Source organism: Mus musculus, chromosome 16, assembly GCF_000001635.26.
Source record: "Mus musculus strain C57BL/6J chromosome 16, GRCm38.p6 C57BL/6J".
NCBI lineage: Eukaryota > Metazoa > Chordata > Mammalia > Rodentia > Muridae > Mus > Mus musculus.
In genome coordinates, this window is record NC_000082.6 from 4,428,569 (window position 1) to 4,454,615 (window position 26,047).

A 26,047-nucleotide genomic window follows, 5' to 3' on the forward strand; every position below is an offset into this window, starting at 1 on the left:
AGATACCAGAACTACTAAAGCAAAACCTTTGCATCACTGACACAATTGATGCTGGTTAGCTGGAGCTAAGAAATTAGTGGCAATTAAGAAGAGACCAACATCATTGAGGTGAAATCTTCTGAGAGGTGTTTCCTGAAAAGCACAGAGAAGCTGTATTCCAGAGGCAGCCACAGCTGTACCTTGTGTTGGCAACCAGACTTGGTAATGTGTAAGAGTCACCCAGGTGGTACTGGTTTTGAAACATGAAAGGGTAGCAGCTGATGCCTGGTACTGTGAGAGGCCATTGGTGAAGGTGCAGCATCAGTGGCCATTGAAGGCCCAGGACTGAAGGTCATGCAGAGAAGGTGAAGCTTAGTGCCTTGCAAAGAGCCTAAGAAAGGCTTATTTGTGAAAGTGCAGTCCGGTTGCAGCAGAAGACAGCAGTGTTTTGGAGATGCCAGTACCATGAGATGACCACCAAGAACAGCAGCGGCAGTGGAGTACAGGCAGCAGGAGCTTAGAAGACTAGGTGTAGCCGGGTGTGGTGGCACACGCCTTTAATCCCAGCACTCAGGAGTCAGGGGCAGGCGGATTTCTGAGTTCGAGGCCAGCCTGGTCTACAAAGTGAGTTCCAGGACAGCCAGGACTACACAGAGAAACCCTGTCTGGAAAAACAAAAAACAACAGAAAAAAAAAAAAAAAGGAAGAAGACTAGGTGTGTGCTACGAAGGGCAGAGCTGGGGAAGTGACCCAAGCCTTGGAGATCATGAGTGGGTCACAAATATTGGATGGTTAGAGTTTGATTTTGCTTTTAATTGTGACTGTGCCCTGACATTTTTCCCTCTTGAAGGAAGTATTTTAGTGGAGCCACAGTTAAGAGACTTTTAATTGTGGAAAGACTTTGAATTTTAAAAGAGATTGAATATTTTAAAGGGATTGCAATTTTGATATGTAAGGATTTGTAAAGACTGTAGGACTTTAGATCTTGGGGATGAATAAGAAAGTAAGGGTTGAGGCTTAATCATGATGTGTTTTTCTGTTAAGTTGACAAGAGGTCAGAGGTACTGGCTAGTTTTGAGTGTCATCTTGTCACAAGCTGGGGTTATCACAGAGAAAAAGCCTCCCTTGAGGAAAGCCTCCATGAGATCTAGATGTAAGGCATTTTCACAATTAGTGATCAAGGGGGAAAGGCCCATTGTGGGTGGGACCATCTCTGGGCTGGTGGTCCTGGGTTCTATAAGAAAGCAAGCTGAGCAAGCCAAGAGAAGCAAGCCAATAAGCAGCATCTCTCCTTGGCCTCTGCATCAGCTCCTGCCTCCAAGTTTGTGCCCTGTGTGAGTTCCTGTCCTGACTTCCTTCAGTGATGAACAGCAATGTGGAAGTGTAAGCTGAATAAACCCTTTCCTCCCCAACTTGCTTCTTGATCATGATGTTTTGTACAGGAATACAAACCCTAAGACAGCACACAACCAGTCTGTGAACCAGATGTAGAATATCTGGAGGTCACCTGTCACCTTTCTTCTATAGTTTTCTGGGAACAGCCATGTCATTTAAGGCAACATCTGTATCCTCCAAGCCACAGCTATAAGACAACTAACCTTGGCAGAGCCAGCAGATCTCCAGACCTTGCTTTCAATCTGGTTTCCACTTGGTCACAGCAATGGTCAAACATGGGTCTTCTCTAGCAGTCTACAGTGGTGCTGAAAGAAACATACACCTGTGGAATAAAGCTCTGGGAACCTGCACTACCGACTCACATGGAGGTGTTATACTTCACAGGTCTCCCTTCTGCATGACTTGGAAAAGAGCTTTGTCTTCCTCAAATGCAGTGTATACCAGGGAGAAGTTGAGCAGATGGCTAGAGGTGGGAACTGAATAGTTTCACAGCTCCTCCTGCACCAGCTCTTCGTGATCGTGTGTGGAGTTTGTCCCCAGAGCACCCGACACATCCAAGCCCCAGTGGTAAGCACATAGCCAATCCATGAGCCAGATGTAGAGAATCTGGGCGTTACCCACCATCTTTCTTTCTTTCAACCTTTCACCCCTTTTTGGCTTAGGGTGCCCATTTTCCATGTGGAGGGAGCTTAAAGCAACAATCGAAATAGAAGCAAAAGATTCTTAAAGACTCATGCAGCTGCAAGTTCAGGATTTATTCTGCTTTCTCCAAAGACAAAGGAAAACCAAGTTCCTCTGTCTTATCCTGCCTCTCTCCACAGGGACTGGATACTTGACCCAAGTTCCTTCTAGTCCAGCCCCTGGTATCTTGGAAGTAGACATGAGGGTTGAGTTACTTCCTCCTTATACCAAAAGACTTTTCAGAGCTTTCCAACTCAGGTAGCTGGGAAGAGCTTGGTAACTTTCTAGGCACCCTGATGCTCTTTGGGTATTAACTCTTCAACTGAAAATGAGAGTTCCGCTTTTAAGCTATATCTGCCATACTTTAGAAACTACCAGATTTTGTTTTATACTTTCATTAAATATGAAGGTCTTGGTCCTTGAAATGGTACTGAATAGCTAGAGTTTTTTTCAGGACCCACCCCAACCCCATGTAGGTAAGTTCGCCAAACTTAATTAAACAGTTGGCCCCACACACTATATTCAAAGCAGTATGCTGAGTTGGTAAACTAAAAATAAACTTAAAAGATTCAACTGCTTCCCTGCATACAACAGACTGTGAGTCAGCCTTTGAAAGAAGAGAAGCTCTGACTCCACTACACTGGTGGACCTTGAAGACATTATGCTAAGCAAAAGAAGTAGACAGCTACTTAACAGGCACACGTTCAGTTTTCACTTTGTTTTTGATATTTCAGAACTGTCTTTATATATTCATACAGGAAGGCTCTGGGGTGAGAGCTCGTCACATTTCTGAAGCTATGGTCCCTTGAGAGACTAACAGAGGACTCGTGTGACAATGCCTTGGAATGCCTCACCCTACCACAGAACAAAGATGGTGTCAAGGCCACATAGGAGCCAGCTCACCTTTGGAGGTAGAGCATCTGGGGAGAAAGAAGTGAGGAACAGCTCACTTTGTAGATGGGGTTGAAAATGGCTTCCTCAGATGGTAGCTGGGTAACCAAGGGCTGGGCTCCCTCTTTGGGGGTTAGCTGGCTGGGGCCCTCCAGGTATATGGGTGTTTTGCAGAACAATCAATAAAACAAGTGAAGAGGATACCAACACCCTTAAGGAAGATCAATAGGCTATTCCCTTCACTGTGGAGCCACACATGGCCAGCAGAGCACTACAAGCAGCCAGCACAGCCCAGGACAGGGCTCCCCTGGTGATGGAGTTCCAGGAGTCTCCCTTACCTCACAGCCACACCAGGCTACAGTCAAGGGTAGAAAACAGGCTCCTCGACACTGAAGCTACCACCAGTCTGGGGTGCTCTGACTCTCCTGGCATGGACACTACCACTGAACTGGTGTCAAATTCTAACAGAAACATTGTGAAAGTCCTTGACAAACAGGAAGACTCCATGACCTGTGACGCCCATACTCAAGGCTCTGCTGCAGTCATCCACAGTCCACCGTGGACAAGGTCTGTCCATGGCACCAGTATCTGGCCCTAGCCCAGTTTCAGAGACAGATGGTGGTGACAGTTATACATACAATGTGAATATAGCAAACGTGATGCCTCTCAGTGAAACACTTAACAAGTATAACAGTGTTTGGATGGACTGGTTCTAATTACCTCCAAGTTTATCTGTTGAAGGGCTAAACCCCAATCTCTCAGCACTGGGTGCACTAGAAAAGAGGGTCTTTGAAGAGGTGAGGTCATTAGAGTAGGACCTAATCCAAAATCAAAAGGATTGGCTTTGTAAGAAGAAATTTGGCTGCAGATAGGTATATAGGGAGACAGAGGGAGAAAAGATGGCTGTTTGAAAACTTGTCTCAGAGTTTCTTGGATCTAGAATTGTGAAAAAAAAATAAATAATAAGTTTCCTTTAGGTGAGCCACCCTGTCCGTGATACCTCTTACTGCAGCCCCAAGAAAGTAACTTTATGTTAGAAAATTTCTGTTGTTGTTGTTGTTTGTGCTTTTCCACTTAAGAAGGAGAATAACCACAGACCCAGAATATTCAGGAGAGAAGCAACCAGCGGCATACCTGGATGGCCAGGGCTCCTCTGCAGCCCAGCACAACTAGACATGAGTGGTGCCCAAGTGAGGGACCCGTCATGGAGGGGAAGAACAGGAGCATGGCTGGACAGAAACTTGGAACATCATCTTCAGCAGAGCAAGAGCCCTGACAGGCAGACTTAGGGTCACGAGGAAAGGTATGTTCTGGGGTGGGGGTGGGGAATGGGGCTAATGAACTCAAAGATAAAGCAGTCCAAGGACAGAGCATGGCATGGAGACACATAGTGTGGCAGGAACACCCTGAAAGGTGTACAGCAAGCAAGCAAGGCAGACGTTAGGTCAGACTCAAAGGTCAGAGCAAAGTCACCCCACTTTCTGCACCATTACAAGGAGAGAGCTACTTTAAAATTTCAGATTCCTCTGAGCTTTCTTCTTAATGCCTCTCCCTGCTTCACCTCTCACCTTATATGACTGTCCACCCCCCTACACCTCTATAGCCAAGAATTTGGGGGAACAGGACTATCAAGTTCTTGAGATTCATGGGAATGGCCCCGGAACTGTTCTGTGACACACTTTCATTCACATGTCCAGCACAAAGACTCTGATCCCTCTTTGTATTCTAGCAGCCTGGAGCTGACACTGCAATTCACCATAAAGCTGTCTAAGCTAGGGAAGCAGGGTGGGGTAGAGGGAACGCAGGTGTCCAAGTGACCTGGCCCTAGACAAGGATCTCTCTGTATAGCTGCTGTAGGAAGTCAGTTGGTGACCATAGTGTGAAACACAGAAGGCTACAAAGTTGTAAGCTGTTGGGCCTGGAGAAATGGCTCAGTGGTCAAGAGTTCTTACTGCTCTTCTGGAGGACTTGGGTTCGACTCACAGTGCCCACATCAGGCAGATCCCAACTGTCTGTAAATCTAGCTCCAGGAGAGCCGACGTTTCTGGCTCCACAGATGCCAGGGCACGTGTGCACAGTCCCACATGCAGACACACACATAATTAAAAATAATAAAGATTTTCAATTTTGTTCTTTGTTTTTCAAGGCAGGGTTTCTCTGCATAGTTCTGGCTATCCCGAAACCCACTCTGTAGACTAGGCTGGGCTTGAACTCAGAGATCCATCTGCCTCTGCCTCCAGAGTGCTGGGATTAAAGGTGTTAATCCTACCACCATTGCCTGGCTTTAAAAAAATTTTTTTGAGTTGTGGACTGAAAAACAGTTTTAATCCTCTATTTCAGAGCCAGGTTTTCCTTTCAGATTTATTTATTGTATGTGCATGGATATTTGCCTGCAAGTGTGTATGTGTACTGTGTATCCCTGATGCCTATGTAGATCAGAAGAGGACATCAGGGTTACAGATGGTTGTAAGGCACCACATGAGTACCAAGAATTAAGCAGATCATCTGAAAGAGCAAAAGTGCTCTAACCACTGAAGCACCTCTCCATCCCCAGAGCCAAGTTTCTTCAACAAGCACAATTCAGATCTAGGTGATGCTGAAAATATGAGATCTTACCCTTGACCCTTCCCCTGATTCAGATGACACAAGGCACTTTTGAAGGTTCCAGGGTACAAAGATACTGGGACACAGATACTAACTGTGTGACAAGGGTGGATACAGCTCGGACTGGTGAGCATAGTTTGTAAACGTTTTGTATCTGACCTCCTTCCTATGAGTCTCATGATAGTCTTGTGATGGGAGAGTAGGACACTCCAGCCTCTGAAGTGAAAACAGGTGCAGGCAGAGCTCTTAAGGCCACGGCCATGCTGTGATGTACCCAGGCTCACAATCCACGTTTCCTAGCTCCATAGTTTTTTCTGTTCTGCCCTGAGAGCAATAGCCACCATCTATGCTCACCTCTCCTGTGCCTGCCATTGTCCCTCCATAATCCCCCTCAGTCCTCTACCAGCCTTCAAGGAAATCAGGCTTTGGCCCACAAATCCTAGAACTTGAACTCGTAGAGACCATCTCTGCCACAGCTGTGTGTCCTGTGTAAATCTGTCTCTTCCAATTCAAGTCCCCACAATTTTTATTGGGTACCTGGCAAATACAAGTGCTGTGTAGCTAAGGAACAGGCTGGCCCAAACTGCCTCATGGGGGCAAGGCATGACAGCCAGGCAGCCCATGATGAGGGGCGTTAGTACATAAGGACCACTATCGAATCACACAGTGGGCAGCTTATAACAAAAGACTCACAGTCACTCATAGTCTGGAGCCAGAGGTCTAAGATCAAGGTTCTAGCAGATTCCAGGGAAAACACTTTTCCTCTAACAAGGGTTCCCGCCACAGGCTCCACAAAAGACACTTCCTTGGCCCTCAAGCCTCTAGCCCCTCTCAGTATTTCTTCCCTGAGGCAGTCTGACTTTCTTATGTGTCCGCACACAACCCCCACATGTCACTTTACAGGATACCTGTGGGCAGATATGATGGCACTCACTATGGCTCAGCCGGGCTGCTTAGTGAGATCTTTCCCTGAAAAATACCAATAAAAAGAAAAAAGAAATCCTGGATCCAGGATGTGGCTGAGTCAGTGGGCTTGCCTAATGCATACAAATGCACAAAGCCCTGAGTTCGGGCTCCGGCACAGCATAAAACCCGCTGTGGTCCTGTCACTGAGTGGGGCGGGGAGGGGAGAGAAAAGGAGACAAGGATTTATCATTAGATCCTTGACTTTATGCTTGTATGCTCAAGCATCTTTCTCAAGTAAGACCATACTCACAGGTACTCGGAGTTGGGAGATGGACAAATCTTTCATGGGAGACGCTATCCACTTATTTCAAGGAAAATGCTGACTTAAGCCCACAGAGTCACTCTGTCCCTCAGGCCACCTCAGGCCAGACCTTGGTGAGGCAGGCAGGGAGAAAGTAGCTTCCATTCCCTGGGGCCAAGGCTGGCCAGAGGCCAGCATGCTGGCTTTTGGAGCAACCAGTATGAGAGCTGTGGTTTGTGAGGGTCAGAGAGGCTGGAGCTCAGGGCAGCACTGCTAAGACAGGGCTCAGATCACATTCCTGAACAACTCAGTTATCCAGAGAGGGTGGGAACTGGACTGATGGCCTCTGTTGAGGCCATGCCGCAGTGCCCTCCTGGGGCTAACTAACCTCATTTGACTTCACAACCCAGAGCCAGGCTAGGCTTCCTCTCTGTTCCCTATCAGCTGAGGCTAGGACTCAGGACCCTGTAGTCAGAGTACCTCACCAGAGTCAAGGCCTTGCATAACTGTGCAGCTATTCAAGTTAGGACAAAGAAAAGAGATGTCAAAGATGCCTGGCCACATGCAATCTGGGGTTTTACTCACACGCAACAAATCTACTATTGTTTCCAACAAGTAGGGAAAGGCCATGGGCAGGCAATGGAAAACTACGTCAAAGACCTGCAGATTAAACAGTCCATAAGTCCATGTTGGAAAGGTGTTCTGTGCAGGCTCTGAAAGAGGCAGCTGACACAATGAACACTGAGGTGGGAGCTCCTGGCCCACAATCTGCTCCTCAGCTCCTGTGTGATCTTGAACCAGTCACTCAACCTCTCTTAACCTTAACCCTCTTCTCTGTAAACTGAGGACGACAATGGAACCCAAACCATGGTGCTATAGTGAAGATCACATCAAAAAAGCCAAAGAGAGAACTGAATGCAGTACCCGCTGGGTGGCGAATACCTAACTAATGTCTGCCTCGTGTGAGCCACCACACTGGAGGGAAGCCTGGAAGAGGCCCTGTGTGATGGACAAATGCATCTGTCTGTTAGGTACAGAAATGAACACCAATCTAGATGCTCCTAGGGGAATATTTCTGTTTGGGGATTGTTTTTGTTTTTTTGTTTTCCCTTAGAGGAGCTTAACATTTAAATTTGTAGACTTTGAATAAAGTAGATCATTTTCCATAATGTAGGTGGGCCTCATCCAATCAGTTGAAAGTCTCAAGAGAAAACGACTATGGCTCTCTGAGGAGGGAGATATTCCACCTCTAGACTAATGACTGTAACAACAACTGCTCCTTGAGACTCCAACCCCCACAACCAGCAGCCAATTCCTTAAAATAAACTATTTGATTGTGGACATATAGATGATAAGGAAATGATGATAGTTCATAGATTTATAGATACTGGCTGATAGAAGATGAATGGACAGACAGGCAGGCAGGCAGGCAGGCAGGCAGGCAGACTTAGGTGGGTGGGAGATACAGACCGAGCTGTGTATCTACTCCCTCAGTTCTGTTTCTCTGAATAACTCTAATACCACAAGCTTGGTGGCTAGGAGCCACAAGGACAAACATCCTAGGCAAGAATGTAAGCTGTGCTGTGGGGGAAGAGCAGCTAGGGAAGCCACAACACAGGGCACCAGAGGAAACATCTGGAAAGGCCACAGGAAAGGCAGGTTGAGAAGAGGCTCAGAGGTCAACCGGAAACCCCTAGGAGATTGATGGTGGAGTTTAAGTGCCTGGAGAGCCCTTGACAAATGATGTCATACGGACTCACCAGGTTGTGTCTGCTACCAACATTGAGCCGAGGCAGTCAGAGAAGTGTGCTGATGATGGAGAAGAAACTCACCTCCAGCCCAGAACACAGGGGTTGTCACTCAGAAATGCAGGAGCAAGCCTCATCCCGGCCCAACGGCACCTGGTCCAAAGTCACGAGGCAGATACTCCTGAGGGGCTGGGGAAGGCCTACAGGAGGAGCCAAGGCTGCTGAGGTTCTCTGAGAATCTGGGTGCGGCAACCAACAGCAGGGATCTGGAGTGTGCTATGCTCCAAAGTGAATTCCTGGTGCATTTTTGAGACTCGGGTAATTCTCTAGGTAAGCTGTCATGGTAGGCAGCATCCAATGACAGGTTCTGCAAGGTGGGCAGAGGGAGGTGGCTTTGTCTCAGAGCCCTGCTCTCAGCCTGGTGCCAAGTAGATGTTACTCCCACAGAAACTCCAAGAGCAGGCCAGGTCAGAAAGCCCCGTTCATGTAGGGCAACTGAAGAGAAGCCCCTGCTGGCTCCAGGAGGAAATGGGCACAGCCTCTCTGGTGGCAAGGGAGAGTGGGCCCTTCTAGGGGCTTCTTTCTCCCTCTTTATGAGTAGCTTGTTTCTAATTTATAATCCTCTTGGTCCAGCTGCATGCTGGGATTATGGGTACACACCAGTATCCCTGGCTTCATGCCTGCCCTTGCTATCATCTCCTATCTCTGAATCACATTTCTTCTATCATTTAAGCTCCCAGATAGGACAACGACAGAAGGAACCAGCCTAGATGCTTTAGAATGTCATGGCCAGCATTCCGTTTCTATTAGCACGAGACCTGACAATGCTGGAAAGTCTTCCTACTTTAAACCCCTAAGAAGAATAATGAGTCATTATGATAAGCTACATACAATGTAATCTTTACCATCTTAGCAATCATTAAGTGTACAGTTACTGTGATACTGAATGTGTTCACATTGTTATACAACTACCACCTAACAAACACACATCTCCAAACTTCATCTCTCAAACACAGACTCTGCCCCATGAAACGTGAACGTCCTCAAGTCCATGGCTATATCCGTCCTGTTCTCTCTCTTTTACAAAATTATTTTATTATTTGTAGTTCTGTGAGCAGTTGCATGTCTATAAGACATGTACATGGGAGTGCACTGCCTATGGAGGCCAAATAATTTGGATTCCCTGGAGCAGGACTACAGGTGGTTGTGAGCCACCTGATGTGGGTTCTCTGTAAGAACAGTACGTGCTCTTAATGCTGAGCCATCTTTCCGGCCCCTTTCTAACTCTCCTGTTTGTGTGTTGCACATGTGTATATGAACTCACATGTGTGTATATTCATGTGGAAGCCTGAAATTCAGTGTCTTCCTCTATTACTCTCCACTTGTTTACTGAGGCAGGGGTCTCTCACAACTCTTGACTCTACAGAGTTTAATCTAATTAGTCAGCTTGCTCAGAGCATCTCCTCTCTCTCTCTCTCTCTCTCTCTCTCTCTCTCCCTCTCTCTTTTAGTGCTGGGATTACAGGAGGACCCCCACACCCACTTGAGAATTTCATCTCTGGTCCTCAACCTTTCAGAGAAGGAATTTTATCCTTGAGCCCATCTCCCTAACCCAGTCTCTGTTCTTTTTAAACATAAATCTGACCATTCTAGAAAACTCATACAAGTAAATACCTCAACAACAGTTTATATGTGGGTTATCCTGTGTAATATACTATATCCAGTACACTGTGTGGTTGCATGTGTTGTGGCTCAGTTGGCTTGGGTTTGGGTCTTGTCACTCAAGCTAGTCTCAAATTCCTGAATGCAGGTGACCATGATCCTGCCGCCTCAGTACTGAGAAGAAACCAAATGTTCATTTCCTTTGAAGGCTATGTTATCTTGAGGTTTGGGCATATACTCTCAAAAGTCTGTTTATCTGTCTGTGCCTTCACTGACAAACATCTGGAGGGCCCCACTTCTGCATAATGTGAACATGTTAACTACAGACACACACATACAAATGACTGCTTTCTTCTCACAGTTCCAGTAAGTAATTTTCCCCTATAAATGTATTCATTTTTTTCTGAATGTGAAAGGCTTTAACAAAAGGATTTCCATACTCTCTCATGATATTCACAATCTCTCCTACAATCTCTGCTGTATATAATATGCAGTTGTGGCCATCTTGACTGGTAACTATCATGGTTGCCCCTCTGAACTCCTGGTTTGTTTCTCTGCAGAGTTTCCCAGCGTACCACAAATAAACGAAAGCACTTGGGCTCATCCCTACCTTGACCCTGTCAGGTTAGCACCAAGAGTACATGCGAAGTCTTTGATAGTAGCTGGAGACAAACTAGGGACACTTGCCTTGGACTGAACTTACCTCTGACCTCACTACTCCTGAGCCCCTCCCTCTGACCAAGTCTCAGAGACCGGCTGCTCTGCTGACTCTTCTTACATCAAAGCACCTGCGCACACTAAGGCTGTTCAGAACAACCCTTCCTCCCTCCTTAAACAGTTGCATTGTTCATTAACGGTTTCTCTTCCTTTTTATAAGTCATCTTGTCAGGGGGTTAATTACTACCTGACTCTCTCAAATAACAAATCATACTAGATAGAACAGAGTTAGAGGACTACACCAAGAAACAGTGGCTTAACAAGATGTATTCTTTTCCTCACTACTATAATATCCAGAAGGTGCAGCTTGCAGCTGGTGACCCACAGGATCAGGAAGCCACGTTCCTTAGGTCTTCTTGCATTCTTTGCTTAGGAAGAAGTAAAAGGTCCAAGGTACAAAGTTCACCCTTTATCCAAGATAACTGCCAGGATTCCTGGCGCGGAGGGGAGGGGTGGTGGAGGAAAGAGGCCTGACCTCTCCCTTTATGTCTCCCGAGAACCACACACCACCTCTACCCCTGAGCATTGGCCAAAGAGTGCTCCATGGCCACACATCACCTTTCCAGGGATTCCAGGAAATGCAGCTCCTGCTTTGCTCTTCTTTCTTTCTTTTCTAATCAGCATCACTTCGCTCTATTCTGGGCTCTTTTCACCAGTTGGAGAGATGGAGCAAATAGAAGGAAACTCAGACATGGTGATTGGTTTAAAAAATACAGTATTTCCACCAATTCTTTGAGGATATGTTTTCTTTCCTTTTCATCATGCTACAGCTGTCCTGCCTTTACCTTTCCACCTGCTACAAGCAAAAAATCCCTCATGCCGTTATCTTTTATTTATTTACTTATTTTGGTTTCCTTAGAGGAAAAATGGTGTAGCCCAGACTGCCCTGAAACTCACTCTGTAGACCAGGCTGGCCTCAAACTCACAGAGATCCCCTTGTCTGCCTCCTAAGTGCTGAGATTAAAGGCATGTGCCACCATCACCCAGCAGTTCTGAAACTCACTCAGTAGACCAGGCTGGCCTCGAACTCAGAAATTTGCCTGCCTCTGCCTCCCAAGTGCTGGGATTAAAGGCGTGTGCTACCACACCCGGCCATTATGTGTGTTTTAAAACAAATGTGCGTGTGCGTGTGCGTGTGTGTGTGTGTGTAACAAATATATGTGTCCAGACATAGATACATATGTGTATGTGTATATATTTGCTGTGCTGGGATCAGGTTCAGGACCATGTTCATGCTAGGCAAGCACTCTGTCACACAGCAACAGCCCTTAAAAGACATTTTAAGAAAACTTGGGGTTGTCTGCAGAGGGGGTTGATACAAGGTCTCACTCTGTCCCCCAGATTGGCCTCAAACTCATGGTAATCTCCTACCTCTGCCTCCTAGGTGCTGGAGTTACAAGTGTGAGCCACCATGCCTGGCTCTAAAGAAAAAAATTTAGTGAGACTATGTTTATTAGCATATATTAATTATACGAATGGCTTTCCTCATGACATTTTCACACATACACACATATATACATACACACACTCACACACGCATGCACATGTACTTGATCTTACTCTCCTTGGACCTTCTGATTCTCCTCGCCTTCTAAACCAGTCCCCCATCCATTTTCACATCTTTTTGAGGAAAGCTATTTTATAGTTCTATTTTCAGGGCCTTCCTTCCTCTTCCTTGGGCCTTTTTTGCTTTGGTCTTTATTCTCTTCCTCAGACTTTTTTTTTTTTTTTTTAAACAGGGTTTGAGTACAAAGCTCAGGCAGGCCTCAAACTTGTCATCTTCCTGCCTTGGCCTCCGAGTGCTGGGACGGTCACTTGAGTGTTCTGCTTGATGTCCCACAGGTCAGAGAGGACGTGACTTTCTCTTCTCTACTGTAAAGCTATCCATTACTGTTTTCAAGTATGCTGATTTACTCAGTGGTCTCTCAACTATTAGTCCAACTGGTGAATTATTTTGCTTATTGAATTTTATAGCTCTAGAAGGCATTTGTTTTTTACACTTGGTTACTTTTTTTGTATGTGAGTGCACAGGCACTTTGGTGTCACCGTGCACGTGTGTGTGTGTGTGTGTGTGTGTGTGTGTGTGTGTGCACAGCCACTCCGGTGTCACGGTGCACATGTGTGTGTGTGTGTGAGTGCACAGCCACTCCGGTGTCACCGTGCACGTGTGGAAGTCAGGGACAACTTGCAGGAGTTGGCTCTTCCTTTCACCACATGGGTTCCAGGGATGAAACTTGGGTTGTTGAGTCTGGTGGCAGTACTTGTATCCACTTGGGTTTTCTTTGTTGTTGTTGTTTAGGGGTCACCTCTCACCCACTGTGTAGTCTTGGCTGGCCTGGGACTCACTGACCTCTTACCTGCGATGGTATTCTGCCGTTTTTCCTGAATTCTGGAATTATTGGCATGAACCTCTGCCCCTGGCTTCGTTATTTAAGTGTCCTCTACTTTTCTCCTCAAATGTGAGTAATTTCTTTTACATTTAACAGGTGTTTTAAAGCCCTTGCCCTCAATGGCACTGCCTCTGCTCTCTGCTCCTGTGGCCATTGGCTGCTTCAGTTTCTGATTATTGGTTACATTTCGCTTCTTTGTTTTGCTGTCCAGAACATTTTATTATAAAGTCTACTTTGTTGAATGTTAGACCTCATGTTAATTTTTAAAATTTATTTATTTATTAAATTGTTTATTTACATCCCAAATGCTTTCCCCACCCCTCACAGGTGCACCTAATCATGTTAATTTTTAAGAACATTAGTATTTGCTTGACAGGAGGCAGGTTACTTGAAGATACAGTTGACTTTTTTGAAAGGGTTCTTTTTTTTTTTTTTTTCTCTGTGTAGCCCTGGCTGTCCTGGAACTCACTCTGTAGACCAGGCTGGCCTCAAACTCAGAAATCCGCCTGCCTCTGCCTCCCGAGTGCTGGGATTAAAGGTGTGCGCCACCACGCCCGGCTTTAAAAGGGTTCTTAAGGCCTTCAGTAGCCTTTACTCTAGAAACACACTGGCTGCTAGGGGTAACCTTTGAAGTTTCTCATGGATGTTATACATGTTCATAAGGGATTTTTCTACTCCAGCTAGGCAAAGCCAAACATTTCCCAACCCCTAAAGCTCAAGGGATAGTGTGGTTCAGAGTTCTCTGGTTCTCCTCGACTGGCCCTGTGGACCTTTGTTCTGTGTCTAAGAGGCTTAGGGTTCCTCAGTCACCTCCAGTGTCCCGAAGCTCACTGTCTTCCTCCTAAGGCTCTGCTCTGCAAATCCTGCCTGCTCCGGCCTCTCTGTGTCCTGCCTGTGTTCTCAGAGCTCTGTGCTTAGCTTATATTCCCTCTCATGTGCAGCTCAGATGTCCCAAAAATATAAGACTGTCATTATATTAGAGATTTTAGTAACGTGGAACTGGGTGTATATATGGGTTCAATCCACAGCACTGTAGGAGTGGTTAGGAGATCATCCAGTGTAGTTAAACATAGTACCATACTTGATCTGAGCCCACAGATGCAGAGAAATCCTACAAATTTGACAACTATTGATAAGAATTTCAAAAAATTAAGACTAGAGATTTCCTTAATCTACTTTTTAGATTTCAAGAGAGCTGATGATACGCTTAGTCATTAAGAACACACACAGCTCTTCCAGAGTACCTGAGTTGGGTTCCTAACACCTATGTCAGTTGGCTCACAACTACTTGTAACTCCAACTCCAGGGAATCCAGAACATGCGCGCACACACACACACACACACTGGCCCCTTGAACATCAGAAACAGGCAAGAGTGACAATAGGCCCTGCTTTTTTCTACTCAATATCATTTGAACTGTTCTAGTCATGTAATAACATAGTAAGAAAAGCAAAAGGTAGGAGATGGACCAGGTAGAAACAAAATTATTAATTATTTGCAAATCCATAGGGCACACTTACTGTCTTCTTTGGTTTATTAGTTGATTTTTTTTTTTTGAGACAGGGTTTCTCTGTGTAGCCCTGGCTGTCCTGGAACTTGCTCTGCAGACCAGGTTGGCCTCAAACTCAGAGATTCCTGCTGAGCAGTGGTGGCACATGCCTTTAATCCCAGCACTTGGGAGGCAGAGGCAAGTGGACTTCTGAGTTCGAGGCCAGCCTGATCTATAGAGTGAGTTCCAGGACAGCCAGGGCTACACAGAGAAACCCTGTCTCAAAAAACAAAAAAAAACAAAAAAAAACAAAAAAAACAAAAAAACCCCTCAGAGATCCACCTGCCTCTGCCTCCCCAGTGCTGGGATTAAAGGTGTGCATCACCATTTCATGTATTTAATGCCTGGGCGTGTGCACATATGCACTGTGTGCCATGGCATGCATGATGAGGTCAGAGGACAACCTGCAAGGGTCCAGGGACTGAATCCAAATCTCCAAGCTTGGGGGAGAGCACCTGTACTGCTGGATTCTCTCACTGCTTGGAGGCTCTTTACAATTGATTACCTAGAGCTCCATCCCCACATCGGACTCCACAAAGATGTTCTTTGTCCTCCACACAAGCACTACCCCTACCCAGGCACACATATGCACACACTTACAATAGTAACTTTTTTTTTTAATTAGACTTCTGATGACCAGAGCCAGGGAGTGTGGAGAATTTATGCTAAGAGGCGTTCTTCAACATGATAAAAGTTCTAGAATCCGATCATGCACACCTTCCTGAATGTATAAAAATAATAACTGAGGCCAGGCCTGGTGGTATCCGGCTAGAATCCTAGCACTTATATGGCAAAAAGGTCAGGAATTTAGAAAGGTGCTGTGCTACAAAATGAGTTTGAGGCTAGTCTGGACTCCCTGGGGCAATAAGTAAGAATCTAAATAAATAATTGATAATAATAATGATAAATAGTAAAAAACTAAAATCATTAAATTGTGAATTTTAAAAAGGTACATTTTTAGCTGGTTTGTGGAGTTCTTAGCATGTAAAAGGACCCTGGGTTCCATCACAAATGGAAAGAGAAAGAGAGAGAGAGAGAGAGAGAGAGAGAGAGAGAGAGAAACTGACAAGTTAATCAGAGCCCTTTTCATAGTTCCATAAGAATCCAATAAATTGACCTCCTCCCCTGAAGACATATCTGTGGAAATTTCCACCAGCAAAATCCTGGAAACATTGCTCACACAGCCTCTCTGGCCATGAGCCAGACATCTTTCTTCAGTGATTATGCTACCATGGTCATAAAGCAACAAAAACAACAAAATGATACTTCAACTCCCATTTAAATCTTGAGTAGAAGTAGAGAAAATAGAGCCATTCGTTCCATTCTGAGTTCTCTTCAGTTCAGTCTGGGATACCCAGGGTCAAAGTCACCCTTATGAATAAATACTGTAGCTTGTTGCTACCCATAGTTGAAGGACATGCTAAATAAACTCTAGATGTTGAGAGGGGATATAACTGGTTTTATTCTAAAGATATAAAAATGGTTAGACCTGAAATGCTTCTTTCTCATGGCTCCTGGCATGCAGCAAGCACTCAGCAAGGGTTAGCTATTGAACTCCATTGCTTTCTGAGATGACTTCCTGATCTCAGGGTTGCTTTGTGTCACACCCTTCAGTGTCCCCACAGAGCTGTCAGTGGCCATGAGATCCGACAAAATGACTCAAGCTGAACCAGGGATGGCTGTTGAGGCCTAGGGTGGGGCTGCGTCCCTTTTCGTCTTCCAACTGTTTATTTCCAAGCAAATCATTGTCGGGCTCTATTGTATCTAAGTCACTAATACTTGATCCTCCTGTGGGGATAAGAAGGCATCGTCTTCTACTGACAGAGACTCCCAAACTGCTTCTCCGGTATGGCAGAGGATCTGTCTACACTAAGGCAATGTCTCCTCAACAAGACAGCAAATAGGGCCACTCAGAGATATGGATTTTTTTTTAACCCCACCCCCAAGATAAGGGATTTTTGACTGGGATTCTGACACAGGGACCTAAGAAAGGCCAAGCCTTAGGCTTCAACGGCCCAAATCCCCACCCTACCCCCACCCCCAACCATTCCTAGACCCTATCCAGATCTTCCTTTCCGGCCCCACAGTTCCAGCAACACTCTGACAGAGAGGCCAAGCTAGGGAGACCTAGGGCACCAGACACACCCAAGATGATCTCACCACTTCCCACAGACAAAACCCCCTTGTTGAAAAGCAGAGAAATAAAATCTATAAATAATCAAGGCTTGGGCTGGTAAAATTGTTGAGTAGGTAAAGGTGCTGGCTACCAAGCCTGATACCCTGAGTTCAATCCCTGGGACCTACGTAGTAGAAGAGAATTGACTCCCTCAAGTTATTTTCTGACCTCTAGATGTGCATGAACACACAAAATCAGTAAATACCTATAATTTCAAATTGTAAGAACTAATAATTAAGGCTTGTTTTTAAACGTGTGGGATTCTGCTGCTCTGACCTATCTGTGTGTGTGGAGACCAGAGATGCAGATACAGGTTACACACTTGACCAGAAAAAAAAGTCTAACTTAATCCCACAAGCCTGATAAGCTGGTTTTATCTCTCTTTTACTGATAAGAAAAAATGACTCTATAGCCGAGGTCTCTAGTTTAATCCAGAAATTAAGCTGGAGTTGGACCTGGCTGAAAGACAGTGAAATCACCCTGATGTTCTCCTCAGGGCACACAAAGCCCCACCTGAGCTGTACCAAGTATCCTACCAAGCTGCAGTCAGCAGACGAGGTACACAGCCAGGTCAATGCTCTTACCATTTGAACCTAGACCTGGGAGCCGACATATGGCTGTTTTTCCATCCCCAGGCTTAGCTCACAAGTCTGATGGAGCCAGCAGTCAAGGAGGCCTGGGCTGAAAAAAGAGCAAGCTCAGAACCTCTTCGCATCACACATCTTGGTTCACACGATTACTTTCTGGAAATAACAGAATCTCATAGTTTAAAAAATTTAGAGTGCTCATTAGATTACCTAGACACAGACCACTGTGACTGTAACAAGACACACATATTGTGATACTTCCTGTTTGCAGTGTGTAATTCGTGTAATTTGATAACATTTAAGTTATCAAATTGCATTGTGACTGGCACCACCCGTCTCCATATCATTTTCACTTGCTCATGTTAAAACTCTGTCCTCACTGAGCCTTAGGTCCTGCCCTGCCCTGCCCTGCCCTGCCCTGCCCTGCCCTGCCCTGCCCTGCCCCAGCCCACCTCTGGGATTCTGACTGCTCTAAGCACCTGATCTGAGCAGGGTCATGTCACACTTCCTCTTGCATCTGGTTTATTTCACCCAGCATAATTCCTGGAGAGCCAACACTGTCGAAATCGCATCATGTCAAAGGTCACATTATTTTTCAAACACATTCACTGAGGGGACTCTAGAGATGAATCAATGAGTAAAGAAATTGCTATGCAAGCATGACAACCTGGGTTCAATCTCCAGCATGGAAAGATGGATGTGGAGGCCACGCCTATGACTCCAGAAGTAGGAAGGGGGAATCTCTGGAGATCCCAGTCTAGTTAGTCACTGAGCCCCAGGTTCAGAGAGACCTTGTCTCATAAAATAAGGTGGAGAGCAATTGAGGAAAATGCCTGACATTGATCTCTACTCTATTCACGTGTGCACTTGTGACACATACATACACACATATTGTTCACAATATGACATATACACATGCATACACCACGCACACCCATGTGTATACACATGTGCCACAAACACACAGACATATATACCACATAGACACAAAATATGCATATTCCACACATATATATCATATACACACACCAAACATATATGCATCATATGCACACATATACCATATACACAAATACACCACATAGGCACATATATACAGAATATGCATACAAAATAAATAAATAAGATATAATACAAATTAGAGGTATAGTATCAGTGAAGCCATGCTGCAGGCAGGGCCTTGTACCCACTGATCCTGTGGGGAGAAAGGCAAATGACAGCCTCAGCTCTGAGTGTCAGTCAGCTCATTTCTGTCTCAAAGGGCCCAGTGGAGTACTGGAGCAGAGGAAGCCAGAGCACCAGCGTACCCAGTACTGGTCTCCACCCTAGAAAAGGGTTGCCTAAGGTCAGACCGTTATAGACTCTTCTCCAGGTGCACCTAATGGTTCTAGAAGACTATAGAACATGGCGATGACTAATGGGAGGATCTGCAAACACATCAGGGTAAGCAAACAAGTGACAGATGGTGTGTGTGGTCCCTTCCCAGGCCACCCTCTTGAGTAGCAGAACGTGTCCACATACTGAGTCTCTGGACCTGTGGGAGTCCCAAAAGGAAGCAAGACTTTCCATCACACAAATTTGGATCTTCCACCCCATCACCACCTGCTTAGGAGACCTTGGGCCAAATGAAAATCAGAATTTCCAGAAAGGGTTGGGGTGGGGCAGAGCCAGGACAGCAGCATTTACTGAACTCCCACTGGAAGCCAGTCTGACACCGTTTGCCTCTACCTCCAGTATCTCACCCAACAATCTCAGGGATCTAGCACAAGAGACGCCATGACCTCCTATTTGTTGTACAGAAACTGTGGCCCCGGTGAGCCAAGCAGCTACCCAGCGTCGCACTGCTAATTCATGTCGGGACTGGCAAACAGATTCAGGCTCAACAACCTCAAGGCTTTTTTCTTTACCCACATGGGATGCTTCTTATCCCATGATGGAAGTGACTCACTCTCACCCCTACTCCCCTGCACTGCTCCCCACTTGGACTCCAGGAAAGTATCCTAGAGAGATGCATCACAGAAGGCCTGGTAAAAGAAGAAACACAAGAAAAGTGCACTGCCCTTTGGAACTGTGAAGAGAACCGCATAGAGGACAAGCCCTCTCTGGGACCTTAAGTGCAGGGGAGGGGGAGGAGCCGCGGAGCGATGCCGGCGGACCGACAGCTTGCACATGGGCAGAGCTTTGGACTGAACTGAAGAATGCTCAGGCAGTTTGGCTAATTAACTATAGCTGAGTCATAAGAAACAGAAAAGTTGGCTCCAAGCTTCTGCTGAGAGAAGGGTGCCTCCTTTGAGCGCCTGAGTAGGCGCCCACAGCCTGCAGCCCCCACTCTCTCCTCCAGCCCTGGTGCCATCCCTTCTGGTACTTTGTCAGGGATAGAGCTGCACAGAGGCAGGGGGCCTAGCTCAACTAATTTTGGAGAGCTCACTGATCAGTGAGGATGGGATAGGGTACAACTCCTGAAATTTTTTTTTTTTTTTTTTTTTTTTTTTTTGGTTTTTCGAGACAGGGTTTCTCTGTGTAGCCCTGGCTGTCCTGGAATTCACTCTGTAAACCAGGCTGGTCTCAAACTCAGAAATCCTCCTGTCTCTGCCTCCCAAGTGCTAGGATTAAAGGCCTGTGCCACCTGAAACATTTTTACTCTGAGCCACATCCTTTTCCTGTGGCTCCATGCTGTTCCCCACATGGCATGGGGACAGGTGTGCTCAGGTTGGGAGCTCCCCTCCTGAGAATCCTAGCTCTCTGAGGTGTTCTTGGAGATCCTCTCAACAGCCTCTCTTTGACTTAGAATGTCTCCAACAGGTTCAGTCCAAAGTGCCTAGAATTCCTCTGCCTGTGTGTCACAAAAAGACAGAGAGAAGCAGCTCTGGGGATGTGTGTGTTTGGTTGGTTAGTTTTGTTTATACTGGAAGAACCTACTGACCAGTGGAAAAAAAATAAAAGACTCCAAACTGGAGGCACTCAAGACCCAAGGGGAGGCAGCAGACACGTTAGCATGTCCAGAATCAAGAAGCAACTATACCCACAAGTTTGCTCATGCAAAGGGATGGGCAAGACTGCTAGGCCATTTGTGGAAATAAAGAACAAATGAGTCTGAGTTTAACCAACCTTCACAGAAACCTTGAAAAAGCCTGGCAGACCCTGAACCATTCAGGACTCATACCCTAGAGCTCTGCCACTAAAGTCCCCCAGCCCCCTCTCTGGCTCTGCCTCTTCTTGTCCACCTCTTTGCTTCTCCTCCGGGTCAAGCATGCGGTTGATTTCCACCACATTTTCCAGTCTTCAACTGCAGAGCAATGAAGCCAGGTCTCACAGAAGCCATTCAGCTGCTGCTGCTCTGGCAATGAGCAGAGGCTCGTGAGACGCTGGACACACTAGAGGTCACCTGGGCAAGGCACACAAGCCGTTCCAGCCTGAGCCTGACCTGTGAAGAACAACCAGGATCCAGAGAGGAGTGATCAGAGGTGCTCCCTTCAGTGGACAGCAGGACACAGACTTCTCGCTGCCGTGCTCCCTCGCAAAATCAGCTTGACTCTCATAGCCATATGGAGGAAGACAGTGTCCAACAGGCCCCAAAGCCAAATATTGCCTCACTGTCTGTCCTGCTGTGGCTCCACTTTCACCCCTCTGGTAATTCTAGTCTCTTCTAATAGGATTCAAGTGCTACTTTGGCAATAAATTTAGTAAAAGATGTGTATTGCAGTCTTCTGTGTAAAGACTACAAGACGTTGTTGAGAGAAATTAAAGACGAGCTAAATACATACATGCTAATAGGTAGGAAAACTCAATATTATTAGGATGTCAGTCCTGAAATCTACCTGCAGGCTTGGCACAGTCCCAGTCAAGGTCTAGAGGGGATTTTGTCTAGAAATCAGCAAGCCAACCAAGTGTAACTGGAACTTTAAAAAGAGACATAGAATAGTTAAAATGTTGCTAATAAGGAGCAAAGTCAGAGCAGCCACACTAGATGATTTAAAATGTCCTATAAGCAGCAGCTTTTGAGATGATGCTTAATTCGAGAAGATACACAAATAGAATCTCAAAGTCCAGATGTAGACCTGCATGATTAGTGAAAGTCTGATTTTTCAACAAAGGCACCAATTAAAAAAAAAAACTGTCTTCTCAGCAAATTATCTAAAGGGCAAGAATGAACTTCAACTCATTATATCATGCCTCAAGGTGAAGCTGAACTAGGGACTTGAAGAGATGGCTCAGTGGTTAAGAGCTCTTGGGCTCTTCAGGAGGAAGGACACAAGTTCAGGTCCCAGCACCCACATCTGGATGCTCATAACACCTGACTATAGAAGAGTCAGTGCCCTCTTTTAGTCTCTGTAGGCATGTGCACACATGTGGCATACCTCCTACAGACACACATGTGCACATAAATAAAAATACAAAGTAAAGCATCTTACCTAACAGGGCTGGAGAGATGATCCAGCTGTTAAGAAGACTGCCTGTTCTCTCAGACAACACTACAGTTAAAGAGACTGGCCATACCGAAGTTAGCGAGGGTGTGGAGCATCCAGAACTCTCAGACTTTGTCCATGGGGATAGAAGTCGTAAATCACTTAGAGAAAAGTCTACCAGTTTCACTGCTAAACTACGAAATAAAAACCCAGGACCCAGCAGTTTTACTTCAAGGGTCCATGAAAAACTTTGTGTAAGAATATCATAGCAATTCTACTTAAAATAGAAAAAAACCTGCAACTGGAACAAGTGTCCGTCTGTAAGGGAAATGGCTTTTCAGTTGTAAATCATGGCCTGGGAGATGCTCATCCGGTAGTGGTACTGCCAAGCTGCCAAGCCTGAGCACCTGGGTTAAATGCCCAGGATTGACATGATGGAAGAAAAGAGCTGACTGCCACAAGTTGTCCCCTGACACACAGGATTTGCTACACACACATACACACATCCAATAAATATAATTTTAAAAACTAGTAAATCCTAAAGTTAGAGGAGGACATGCACAAACTACTGTTACAACAATATAAACAAATGTCAAAAACATTATTCAGAGTACAATTTTTGAAAAGTCTTATGAAAGTGAGTAAATAATTCATAATCTGATTGTAGTCAACTACCTTATAATGGTATTTAGTCACGCATGGGCCACATTACATAGGAGAGCCACAGCTGTCCAGTGTACACATGCTCTATGAGACCCAACAGCAATGTGCTTACACAAAGCCATGTTTCTTGGTTTTTGGGTTGTTTTGTTTTGTTTTGTTTTGTTTTGTTTTTTTCGAGACAGGGTTTCTCTGTATAGCTCTGGCTGTCCTGGAACTCACTCTGTAGACCAGGCTGCCTCGAACTCAGAAATCTGCCTGCTTCTGCCTCCCAAGTGCTGGGATTAAAGGCGTGCACTACCACCACCCAGGCAAAGCTGTGTTTCTTAAAACATTCACATTGTTCTGTCACACAGGACTGTACCTGAACCTCAAGAGCAGATACAGCCAACTGAAGCCAGAGTGGGGATCTCCAGGGACTGGGGATTGGTCGGGATTACAACCTTGAAAGCACTTCCTATGTAATGACAATGTTCTATAGTTGTTAAAATTTTCAATCCTACTGATATATACTGATATATATTTTACATACCATGAAGTTGAGTGCACAATGAGGCCGGGTGATGGTGGTACACTCCTTTAATCCTAGCACTCAGGAGGCAGAGGTAGGTGGATCTCTGAATTCGAGGATAGCCTAGTCTACGGAGTGTGTTCCAGGATAGCCATAACTACACAGAGAAATCCTGTCTCACAATACCAAAATACCAAAATACCAAAAAAAAAAAAAAAAAGAAAGAAAGAAAGAAAGAAAGAGAGAAAGTGGTAACAATATAATTAATAATAATAACAGTAATAATAATAATAAATTAACAATGTAGCAGGTTTTTCAATTGTATTTGTTTATTCTATGTATATGAGTATTTTGTTTGCATATATGTATGTATGTATACCACTTACTTCTCTGGTGCCCTCATCTCTGGAGTCAGAAAAGGGTGTCTTAATCCCCTGGAACTGGAGTCACAGATGGTTGTAAGTTACCATATGGGTGCTGAGAATCAAACCTGGGTCCTCTGCAAGAGCACCATGTACTTTTAACCATTGAGCCATCTCTCTAGCAGTTTTTAGAATATTCAGTTATACAATTATCACCACTATTTAATTCCAGAAAAATTAGTACCCTTAGCACTCACTTCATGCTGAAGAAACTCAAGTGATTTTTCTAATTAGAGGGAAACTACTAATCTACTTTCTGTCTCTGTTGGCCTAGTCTAGAGTTCCATACAATAGACCACCTTTTGGTGGGTGACTGCCTCTTTCCACCTAGGGTGTTCTCTAGGTTTATCTATGTGCTAGCGCATCCCTCTTTGTGGTTGAGTAATATTCTATTGCACGGTTAGAACATGTTTTCTTCGTTCATTTATCATTTCAGTTGCTATGCATGTGGGGAGGAAGGGACTTTCTTGGTCAGCATGGATGTCTACATTCATCAAAACTTATCCAACCATATAAAATAATCCCCAGAAGAAAGGATGAGAGAAAGGACAGGCAGAAGGAAGAAGGGAGGAAGGAAAAACCACATTGCAGGAACTGGGTCCTCTCTTCCTTCCTTTGGCACAGCTGTATTTGATTATCAAAGTCAAGCAAGCACAAATGGGATGCTGGTGGAGACTGAGACACGTATAGCCCAGGTTATGTGGGTGTGCTCCCTGGTCGAATCTGCTCACCTGTCTCAGGGAGCACTCTGTCCTACAGAGGCATCAAGCTACCTTGTGAGAAGCAGAAGTCTTAAGCATGTATGTAAGGATAGGAGGAATCCTGAGTGGATGTGTACTGTTCACATGACCTCAGCCATGTACCAGGGCTGTGGCAAGGATCCCAGAAGGCAAGCCTTCCCCTGGTCAGACATATGGAAACAGCAAAGCCTTTTGCTGGTGGCCTGTGAATGTTAACAACTGCACAAAACCCAGCAACTACAGCTTCCTCCTCCAGAATAATTGCAGGCTGAGACTGCTCCCTACAGAGAGAGACCTCCTATCCAGAGGAGTTTATGCCTCCTCCAGTGCTGTCCATAATAGATTTTCTGGGTTTTGGGCGGGGGAGGGGGGCTCAAAGCTAGCACAACCTACCTGATCCTAGCTTTTCTGTGTCTGTCTCTGTTGTCTCTTCATTCACACAGTTTTCCGGTGCTTAGCAGGACACAGCACTACCTGAGGCCCTCCTTGATGAAGAAGGGGTCCTACAGGGTTGAGGCCTGTCTGCTTTGACCGAAGCCATCCCCTTTTGGACCCTGGAGCTGAGTGACCTCCATCCTCTCTTGGAGATCATCTGTGTGTACCCTTTGCTTCCAGGCCAAGTTGTCCTTCAGGGTAGATTTTCCTGCTGCGCAAGAGATAGGATCTAGTCAGCCTGGCAGTTCTTGTTCTTGATATAAATCAATACATTGATAGATGACTACACATTTAAAAAGCAAATTGCCAGAGGAAAGCCACAGTGGGAGTGGTGGGGAATGTGGAGGGAATGGTGGGGAATGTGGATGAGGCGTAGCAAAGTCCAGAACTGGAAGGGAAGATACGGTCAGAAAATGATGGGCAACGAACACCATTTCCTTGTTCAAAGACAATTATTAGCACGTAGGTTGCAAATGGTCTGGTCATCAAGTTCAGTGGCATGTTCATTTGATTTGACCCTGTAGAACACTGTATGCTGCACTGGAGACCTTGGTCCTGATGGGTTTCACGGTAGGGACTGAGAGCAGAAAGTAACAGCTGACAATGTGTTGTACCCAGGAGAGACATAGGTCACACATGCCACAGAAGCTCCAACAGTAGACAGAATTTCACACTGCTCCATACCGACACCTGGGGTAAGATGGTTTGCCTAAAGTCAGCTGGTGTTCAGAGGCTCACTCACCAGCCAGCCCTGTAGACTTGACTGCAAACAAAGAACTGAAATGCACTGTAGTGGTCCTTAAAATGTAGGCAGGCCCATAAACTAGAACCTCCACCTGAGAGTGAGGGTGTAGAGAAGGAGAGCCTTGTGGAAGAGGGAAGACAAGCTGAGGTCAGCCTGGGACTCTCCTGAGAGAACTGTGGCCCTGAGTTCATACAGAGAGAGAAATACGCATATCCAGAGAGATGCTTGGTTTAAACAGAGAGGTGCCCAGGGTCAAGGGCAGCAGCAGGAACCAAGGCTGAGGGTCATTCAACTGGAGGGATGTGGAGTGTGTGTGTGGGAGGGGGGAGCATCCAGTGAGGTAAAGGGAATATCCAGCTGGGGCGGGGGGGGGGGGGGGCTGAGAAGATTTCTGGGAGGGGGCAGCACAGGTCTTTCATAGCATGAAGAACTAACACAAACAGATGAGAAGACACTAAAGAATCACTGGACAACGGCCTTCTGTAAGACAGTCAGGCTCTAATCCTCAGAACCTGCAAACATGTCACCTTATATGACAAAAGG

At 45.6% G+C, this 26,047-nt stretch overlaps 1 protein-coding gene across 1 annotated transcript in view; it reads right to left on the reverse strand.

Moving 5' to 3' along the window:
* The window catches only part of Adcy9 (adenylate cyclase 9), a 152,351-nt gene extending 143,683 nt beyond the window's left edge, over positions 1-8,668 (reverse strand). Inside the window, exon 1 of the mRNA XM_011245806.1 lies at positions 8,590-8,668. The gene's annotated coding sequence lies outside the window, so the exon portion shown is untranslated. The remainder of the gene's footprint in view (positions 1-8,589) is intronic.
* Between the last annotated feature and the right edge of the window lie 17,379 nt (positions 8,669-26,047).